This window comes from Simochromis diagramma, unplaced genomic scaffold (genome assembly GCF_900408965.1).
Source record: "Simochromis diagramma unplaced genomic scaffold, fSimDia1.1 OVJJ01000371.1, whole genome shotgun sequence".
NCBI classification, from domain to species: Eukaryota; Metazoa; Chordata; class Actinopteri; order Cichliformes; family Cichlidae; genus Simochromis; species Simochromis diagramma.
In genome coordinates, this window is record NW_024386920.1 from 293,141 (window position 1) to 303,543 (window position 10,403).

The window sequence follows — 10,403 nt, forward strand, 5'->3', positions numbered from 1 at the left end:
AAAACAGCTCCAGCTCAGTCAGATTAGATGGACAGCGTTTGTGAACAGCAGTTTTCAGATCTTGCCACAGATTTTCGATTGGATTTAGATCTGGACTTTGACTGGGCCATTCTAACACATGGATATGTTTTGTTTTAAACCATCCCATTGTTGCCCTGGCTTTAAGTTCAGTGTCGTTGTCCTGCTGGAAGGTGAACCTCCGCCCCAGTCTCAAGTCTTTTGCAGACTCCAAGACGTTTTCTTCCAAGATTGCCCTGTATTTGGCTCCATCCATCTTCCCATCAACTCTGACCAGCTTCCCTGTCCCTGCTGAAGAGAAGAACCCCCAGAGCATGATGCTGCCACCACCATATTTGACAGGGCGGATGGTGTGTTCAGACTGATGTGCAGTGTTAGTTTTCCGCCACACATAGCGTTTTTGCATTTTGGCCAAAAAGTTCCATTTTGGTCTCATCTGACCAGAGCACCTTCTTCACATGTTTGCTGTGTCCCCCACATGGCTTGTGGCAAACTGCAAACGGGACTTCTTATGTCTCCAGAAGTTGATTCTGTTCATCTGGACGTAGCGTTTTGTGGGAGAAACGTTTCGTCACTCATCCAAGTGACTTAATCAGTCTCAGCTGACTGCAGGTGTCCCCAAACATCTCTCTTCACTTGCATCCCAGTCACGGAAGCGTTGGAGGTAGTCCGTAAGAGATTACAGGATGACACCAACCTCAGCAACAAGACCACTCTCAGCATCGACCAAGTGTGTTTGCTTTTGGAACTGTCTTCATTCCACCTACTTCACATACAAGCGTCAGTTCTACAGGCAGAAACATGGGTGTGCCATGGGCTCCCCAGTTTCACCCATCGTGGCCAATTTGTACATGGAAGAAGTGGAAAAGAGGGCTTTGCTATCCTACCCTGGAACACCACCAAGCCATTGGTTCAGATTTGTTTATGACACCTGGGTGAAAATCAAATCTCAGGACGTACCACATTTCACTGATCACATTAACTCGGTGGACCGACACATCAAATTCACCAGGGAGGATATGAAAAGTGGCAGGTTAGCCTTCTTAGACTGTGAGATTTCCATCAGTAATGGGGGACATCTAAAAGCTGACGTGTACCGGAAACCTACACATATGGATCAGTATCTAAGGTTTGACTCTCATCATCCACTGGAGCACAAACTGGGTGTCATCAGGACACTACAACACAGAGCGAACACCATCCCCACTGGCACTGCGGCCAGAGAGGCAGAAGAACAGCACATCAAGAAGGCCCTGAGTAAATGTGGTTATCCCAACTGGACTTTTGTCAAAGCTGGAAAGGCACCTAAAGAAAGCTCCAGCTGATCCAGGAGAGAAGGACAACCGCTGCCCAAGTGAAAACCTGTAATGATCCCATATGTGTCAGGAGTATCAGAACAGTTGAGACACATTTTTTCTAAACTCCGGGTCTCTGTGGCTTTTAAACCCCAAAACATGCTGGATCGTGTTTTGGGGTCCCCCGACACAAACAGAGTAACATAGTGTACGCTGTTAAGTGCCAGGAGGATTGCCAGGATTTATACATCGGGGAAACCAAACAACCTTTGGCGAAGCGGATGGCACAACACAGAAGAGCTACCTCGTCAGGCCAGGACTCTGCAGTTTACAGCTACAGGCCAGTGGACACTCTTTCAATGATGGGGATGTACACATCCTGGACAGGGAGGAACGCTGGTTTGAGGGCAGAGTCAAGGAGGCCATTTACGTGAAAAGGGAAAGACCATCTCTGAATCGAGGAGGGGGCCCAAGGGTACATCTTTCACCATCTTACAATGCTGTGATTGCAGCCATTCCCCAACTCTCTGTGAATGGTACTCATGGCCATTGATCAGTGGTCTTTGATCAGTGGGTTTTGGTCAGTGGTTGTTGATCAATGGTCATGAGAATTTGCATAATTAAGATTAAGGAACTGACCTCCCAGCCAATTGTTCCTTCAGTGGGCTGGTTTCAGTTATTATGCAAATGTACTGTTTATAAGATTGGGGAAACCTGCAGTCAGCTGAGACTGAAGAAGTCACTTGGATGAGTGACAAAACGTTTCTCCCACAAAACGCTACGTCCAGATGAACAGAATCAACTTTTGGAGATTTACTTTCCTGGATGATTGAGAATGCATCAAGACAGGACTTCTTCTGGTTTTCTGTTAACAATGGCTTTCTTCTTGCCACTCTTCCATAAAGGCCAACTTTGTGCAGTTCATCACTAATAGTTGTCCTATGGACAGATTCCCCCACCTGAGCTGTAGATCTCTGCAGCTCGTCCAGAGTCACCATGGGTCTCTTGGCTGCATTTCTGATCAGCGCTCTCCTTGTTCGGCCTGTGAGTTTAGGTGGACGGCCTTGTCTTTTTTTAGGTTTACAGTTGTGCCAAACTCCTTCCATTTCTGAATGATCGCTTGAACAGTGCTCCGTGGGATGTTCAAGGCTTGGGAAATCTTTTTGTAGCCTAAGCCTGCTTTAAATTTCTCAGTAACTTTATCCCTGACCTGTCTGGTGTGTTCTTTGGACCTCATGGTGTTGTTGCTCCCAATATTCTCTTAAACAACCTCTGAGGCCGTCACAGAGCAGCTGTACTTGTACTGACATTAGATTACACACAGGTGCACTCTATATAGTCATTAGCACTCATCAGGCAATGTCTATGGGCAACTGACTGCACTCAGACCAAAGGGGGCTGAATAATTACGCACAACCCACTTTGCAGTTATTGTTATTTGTAAAAAATGTTTGGAATCATGTATGATTTTCGTTCCACTTCTCACGTGTGCACCACTTTGTGTTGGTCTTTCACGTGGAATTCCAATAAAACTGATTCGTGTTTGTGGCTGTAATGTGACAAAATGTGGGAAAGTTCAAGGGGGCCGAAAACTTTTGCAAGCCACTGTAAAATATCATAATGTAACTTTAGGGTACAACAACTTGTCTCTTGTGAGGAAGCCTCTAACGCAGTGGTGTCAAATTCATTTTAGCCCTCGTGCCACGTGCTGCCAAATTTGAGGTCAAGCTTGGCTGGGCAGTAGCAGTATTCTGTAATAAAATGTACTTTTCCACATTCACTTATCCAGGGATTCAGTGGGCAAGAAACCTAGCCAGGGATATCTACACCTCCCCCCCCTCTGTAGTTGGCTAATAGGGAAAATAGGGATAATGAGGCAAAGTAATTAAAACTAAGGCTAAAGTACAATTATGTGGGGACACTGAAGCATTACCAAGCTAGCATCCCCAGGTTAGGATTCCCAAGCCGGTCAGTAGATGTAATGTCTCCACCGTGTCCTGAGTTCTCCTTGTGGGCCTCCTCTGAGGACTCCTCCCTGTTGGGCACCTCACCTGGGAGGTATCCAGACGGCATCTTAGTTTGATGCACAAACCACATCAACTTGCTCCTTTTGATTAGGAGGAGTATAGTGTTTATACGCTGAGTCCCTCTTGAATGACTCATCTACCCTATTTCTAAGAAAGAGCACAAACACCATTCAGAGAAAGTTTATTTCTATCTGCAATCTTATTCTTTTGGTCATTACCCAAAAGATAGAAATATAGATTTGCCAGTAAATAAACAGCTTCACTTTCACACTCAGCTCTCTCTTTACTACAGCAGACACATACAACATCTGCAACGCTGCAGATGCTGCACCAATCCATCTGTCAGTGTTCTGCCCCTTTCTTCACTCACTCATGAACAACACTAGTTGGGTCAGCAACTCATTCCCAATCCAAAGTGGGCTTTCCCCCATTTTCTGGCTGAGAAACATAGCCTAATACTTGGAGGTGATGAGTCTTATCCCAGCCACTTCACACTCTGCTACAAACTGCCCTTCAGTGTAAGCTGGAGATCATTATTTAATGAAGACAGCAAAACCATATCATCTGAAAAAACCAGAGACCAGATCCCGAGACCAGCAAAAGCAACACCCTCTGCCTATTGTCTACATCTAGAAGTTCTGACCATAAAAGTTATGAACAGAATTGGGGACAAAAGGCAGACAAAGTGCAAAGCAAAGAAAACTTTCACAGCTATTGTGCAGGGACTGGAGCAATGGGACTAATATACCACACTCCTGAAGCACCCTTTGAGCTTCCAAGGGACACAATGGAATTTTTTCTGTAAGTCCACAACAGAGATGTAGACTGGTTGGGCAAAATGTTATGCATCCGATAATATCCTTTAGGAAATAAAGAGTTGGTCCATACTTACATGAACAGGACAAAAACCACATTGTCTCCTAAATCTAACATTTGACTAATGGGCAGACTCTCCTCTGCAGGGTAGTCTGTGGAGAACCTTCCTCCATGCGAAAGAATAGGCCTTCCCATGGAGGATGAGCTTCTGGCTCCATTTCTTGGAAAAAGGGACCACGACCCCAATTTGCCAATCCAAGGGAAATTTCTATAACTTCTGCATGATTTTCCCTCCGGAGCCCGTAGGGACTCAGGGTGAATTTCACCCACCCGAGTTAAAAAACTCTCTGTTGTGTGGTTAACTACCACAAAGATGGCCGAGTCATCCCCCTCATCCACAGACTCTGCTTCCTCTACAGTAGGTGTGTCAGTGGGATTGAAGAGATCCTCAAAGTTTTCCGTCCAGCACCTTACAAAATCCTTTGTCCTAATCTTTCAGATTGTCACGGCCTGGAGGTTCAGCTGGTCGCTGATCATCTCTCTCTCTCTCTCGCCAGGGCGGAACTCATTATGGCTTCATGCCCTTGGCCCACGCCCTCGGAGGAGGAAACACCTGTGCCTCATCAGTGTGGATGGCATTTAAGCCAGGAAGCAACGGCTGTTCTTCGCTGGATCGTTGTGAGAATCGCGTCAGTGAAAGTCGAGCGTCTAGCAAGTGTTTTTCCATGTAGTTGTGTGTTTGGAATCTAATGAGCATTTCTTTGTGTGCAGACCCTCTGGACTCTTTTCCCTGGTGTTCCCTGAGTGTTCGAGTGGATTCGTGTTTGGATTGTTTGGAGAGAGACGAGAGTGTTCACCTGGATTTCCCCCGGAGCCCTGCCCCTCTCACGTTTGTAGATAGCACTGCACCGCACCTTTGTAGATAGCACTGCCCCGCACCTTTTGTATATACACTCATTGGACATTGTTCATTAATAAATTCTCTTGTGTGCATCAATCCCCGGAGTCCAGCACGTGAGTCCACCTTGTACACCGCGACACAGATTGAGGACTCAAATGCATATTCCAATTGCAGACAGAAATATACAAAGCAAGCATTCAATTGCAAGGCTGTTATAAAAGTCCAAAGAATCCAAAGTCCATTTGTGAAGGGAAACTAAACATAATGACAGTATGTGAGCACACAGGGAAACATACAGGAACATATACATATGTCACAACAAAGAGTCAAATGAAGCTATACTGTATTACCAAAAGTATTCACTCACCCATGGAAATCATTGAAATAAGGTGTTCCAGTCAATTCCACGTGTAAAAAATGAATAAATAAATAAAATAAAATAAAATAAAATATCTAGCACCTAGGCACACAGACTGCTTCTATAAATACTTGTGAAAGAATGGGTTGCTCTCAGAAAAGCTCAGTGAATTCCAGTGTGGTACCATGATAGGATGAAACCTGTGCAACAAGTCCATTCATAAAATTTCCTCACTACTCACTGTTCCACAGTTGACTGTTAGTGGTATTATAACAAAGAGTAAGTGATTGGGAATGACAGCAAGTCAGTGGCAAAGTAGTAGGGTTCGTAAAATCACAGAGTGATCACAGGTGGATGCTGAAAAGCCAAGAGCACAGAGGTCCCCAACTTTTTGCAGAGTCAGTCACTACACACCTCCAAATTTCATGTGGCCTTCAGATTAGCACAAGAACAGCCCTTAGAGAGCTTCATGGAATGGGTCTCCATTTCCAAGCAGCTGCATCCAAGCCTTACATCACAAAGCACAATGCAAAGCGTTTAATCTGATGGTGTAAAGCATACTGCCACAGAACTTTAGAGCAGTGGAGACGTGTTTAATGGAGCGACAAATCAAGCTTCTCTGTCTGGCAATCAGATGGACGAGTCTGGGTTTGGTGAATGTCAGGAGAAAGGTACTTGTGGGACTGTACAGTGCCACATCCAAAGTTTGGTGGAGGGGGATTATGGTCTAGGGTTGTTTTTCAGAAACCGGCCTCAGCCCCTTAGTCCCACTGAAAATTATTGTTAATGCTTCAACACACCAAGTTATTTTGGACAACCATGTGGGAGCATTTTTGGGATGGCTCCTTCCTGTCCCAACATCACTGCACACCAGTGCACCAAGAAAGGCCAATAAAGACATGGATGAGCTAGTCTGGTGTGGAAGAACTTGACTGGCAAGCACAGGGTCCTGACTACAACTCGATAGAACAACGTTGGGATGAATTAGAGCATAGACTGCGAGCCAGGCCTTTTGTCCAACATCAGTGTCTGACTTCACAAATGTATGTGCTTTCTGCAAAAATGTTCACAAATTCCCATAAACACACTCTTGTGAAATGTCTTCCCAGAAGAGTTGAAGTTATTATAGCTGCAAAGGTTGTGCCAATATCACATTAAATGCCACGGATTAGGAATGGGATGTCACTCAAGTTCATATGCATGTGAAGGCAGACAAGCAAATTCTTTTGGCAATGTAGTGTGTGTATTCAAGCTGGCCAGGCAGGATGACTCTGATTGCACAGAGTGGTGGCGACTAGGTTGAAAGGTTGGGCCGCTACAGTGATAAGGAGAAAGGGAATTAGCAAGGACCATGCTTCCCTTTTGAAGAGCTAGAGGAAGTGGGCTCTGGAAAACATGTGGCAGCCATTGTAGCAAGTGGGTGATCACCTGGTTGCGCAGCAAGCCTACAACCAGCTAGCAGGAAGGACCAAAGTTAAGGAGGAACTAGGAAGGTGTGGTACAACTTTACTGGTGACACTTTTTGTTTTTATGGTTTACATGTCCAGAGGAGTTTCCCTGAAGACCAGCCCATACTCAGGAGTGAGCTATGGCTTAAGATCAATAGTCACCTTTAAGAAGGAAAGAGCCACTTGCTGCTGTCCAAAGGCTTCATTTTGTTGGTTGTGGTATTCAATTATAATCTAAATTGAAGACTCAAATGCAGGCAGAAATAATTACAAAAATTAAAAGTAACAACAACCAACTATGGCAACCAAACAGAACATCAAATAACAAGATTAAAGACTAACAGATAAGTGTTAACAAGGTCCCCTGCCTATCCAGGCCTGCTTAGAATGGTTTGTCAATGAGCTAAGGATGAACAATACACATGAACCAGTCTTTAATATCAGTTGATGAATTTTTTTTTTTGTTTATAATATGTTTAGAAACAGTAGTTAACATAGGATGGATCTTTAAATCTCTTTGATGAAAACAAAACAAAAAAACAGCAGCCTCAGGGAGCAGAAAAGCTCCAGGAAGGTTTGGCTTTGAAACCAAAACCTTCTTCCTGTGAGGCAACTCCTCTAACCACTGCACCATCATGCTGATGAACTAGACTGTCCAATGAAACTTGTCATAATGCATTGAAGGCTTTCCAAACAGCTTAAGAAAAAGCCAGTCCTTAAAATCTAAGAGTAAAATTACAACTTTTCCTAATTTCTTTTTCAATCGTACTAAGCATAGATAGTTTCATAATGTTATGCCTTGAAGAAATTGTGTAAAGATGTACTTTGTAAACCTGGAGACTTTATATGGTTTATGCTTTATATATTGCTCAGCTGGTCATCTACTAATTGGAAGGTTGGTGAGTCGATCCCTGGCTGCTCCAGTCTCCAGCCTGCATACTTAGGTACTCTCGGGCAAGATACTGAACCCAAAGGTGCTCTGTGATTCGTTCATCACAGCGTGAATGTGTGTGAATGTTTGCTAGAAAGCACTTAGGTGCAAAAAAAGTGCTGCAGTGAATGAGGTATGTATAAAGCACTTAGAGTGCTATATAAGGACCAAGCCACTTACCATCTTTTTGTACCTCAAAAAGGTTCACGTAATTATGAAAAAGAATAATATGAAAAAGGGTAAAAACTAGTGCATTTATTCCATATTCAGGAAGTAGTTTTACCTTACCTTTAGGGTCCAGTAATGACTAGTTTTTGGTAATTGCACACACTAAGAAAGAAATGCACTTTTACTACACCTGCGATTTCTCAGAGTGTGGGTAACAGTAAGCCAGATGTTCTGATAGCTGAAATGTTCTTCTGCAATTCCAGAATGTGCCATTTTAAGTTTGTTTGATCAGAATCAGTCATCTTTGTTTCTTTGCTATGTGGCCATGCAAAGAAAAGAAAAGTTCTTTCAAAATATGCAGTATACATATATGATAGGTAAAAAGTAAGAAAAAGCAAGTTACAGAATGTAGTCAGTATGTTCAGCTATTAAAAAATAGTTTAGTTTGAGATCTGTGGTTTGCCTGTTTGCTAAAAAGCCCCCAAAGCAAAACGACAACAACAAAAATCTGATGAATATTCTCCAAGTGTGGTCATTCTATCATTTTTCATATAACTGCAAAACTAGTGGCATCGCCATCTGTTACTGTTAGCTATCTTACACATTTAATTACCTAAATTTTCTTTGGGATTAAAAGATTATAATATTGCACGTCAAAAATGAAGCAAAACAACAGGCACTACAGTACGGTAAAGTACCAAGTCTTAGCGGCAATTTGAGTACACTTACATTAGTGCACCAAAACGTGATTAGATCTTGTTTAATATTCTGTGGAAAAGTCAATAAAGTCCAAAATTTTCCTCCAATTACATTCAGTTGGTATCAAGTATAAACAAATTGTTCATTAGCCCGATCAGGTCACAGGGTCACCAAATTCTCTGGTCTTATTTTAGATGTAGCTTCCAAACCATCCTGTTCCAAAATAAAACTGTCAACACACTGCACGACTTGCATTGTGTCCTTTAAGAAGAATTCCCCAGTGACATGCCGCTCAGCAGATGATACCAACTATAGAAAATATAGTAGCTGTTAAGAAAATTACAGAATGTTGCACTTTTTAATGATTTCTTTGTTCTTTAACAATAATTAGACAACAAAGTACATTTGATTTCCTTACATACCGATCACAAAGCTCAAGAAAGCTCCCTCAACCTTTTCAGATATTGCTCATACCTCCTTGTGTTTGTTCTTTCTACTAGAAGGTGTGGCATCATTTGTCTAATCCAGAGTGTAACATTTGGTCTTTGTGCATTTAGTCATTTTATTGTGGTTAGACTCTGCAAGACTTACATAGATGTTTGCATTTACCAGTTACAGTGTGTTAATCTGAGGTGTGAATTCACTGTTTGAGTTGCAACACAATTTTTAGTCCTCTGCTGCAATGTCCGTTTCTAAATCTTTGCTCCAAGTATTTAATTTTATTCTTTTCTCAAACAGTCCTTTGTGAAATAGAACATTTTCCCAGCACTCTGTGAAAAATTAAGTGCATCCCATGATTCAGCAGTTTGTAAAGCCACCTTTAGCAGCAATAACATGAAATGCTCGCTTTCTGTATGACTTTGTCAGTTTCTCACATCGTTACAGAATCATTTTTGGCTCACTCTTCTCTCACTTGCTCTGCAACAGTCAGGCTGAAGTCTGGCCTTTGACTCGGTCACTCCAATACTTTGATTCTTGTTGTAGATTTGCTGGAGTGCTTGGGATCGTTGTGATGTTACATGACCCGATTTGAGCCAAGCCAAGCTGGCCGTCGCACAGATGGCCTCACGTTTGACTCTAGAATACTTTGGTACACTGAGGAGTTCATGGTTGACTCAGTGATAGTGAGGTGCCCAGGTCCTGGTGGCTGCAAAATAAGCCTAAATCATCACCTCATGTTTGACAGCTGGTGTGAGGTGTTTGTGCTGATATGCTGAGATTTTGGTCAAACATGGTGCTGTGCATTATGACCAAATATCTCTATTTTGGTCTTGTCTGTTCCAAAGACATTGTCCCAGGAGTTGTGTGGTTTGTTCAGATGCAACTTTGCAAACCTAACCCTTGCTGCCATGTGTTTTTAGAGAGCAGGCAATCCTTCCAAATAAGGCTTTTTCTAATTGTACTGTGACAAACTTTATAATTTAGCATGCTATAGAGGCCTGTTGAGGCTCTTGGGATTTTTTGCAGTTTCTCTGTTTTTTTGCTGCGACATCCACTTCTGAGAAGTTGATTAGCAAAACCTAACTGCTTCTTATCCTGTTAATTTCTGCATTAGCAGTATCGGTATACTTAGTTTTTCACAGGACTGCATACAATCCTAAGCAAACTTTATTTTTTAACATGACTTTGCTTTAATGTGGTTTAACAAAACTTCTCAGCTGTCAAAATTATAAGTAAATACAAGCGAATTAATTTTAATAATTTTAATTTGAAATTTTAAATATTTCCAAGCCTCACAAAAC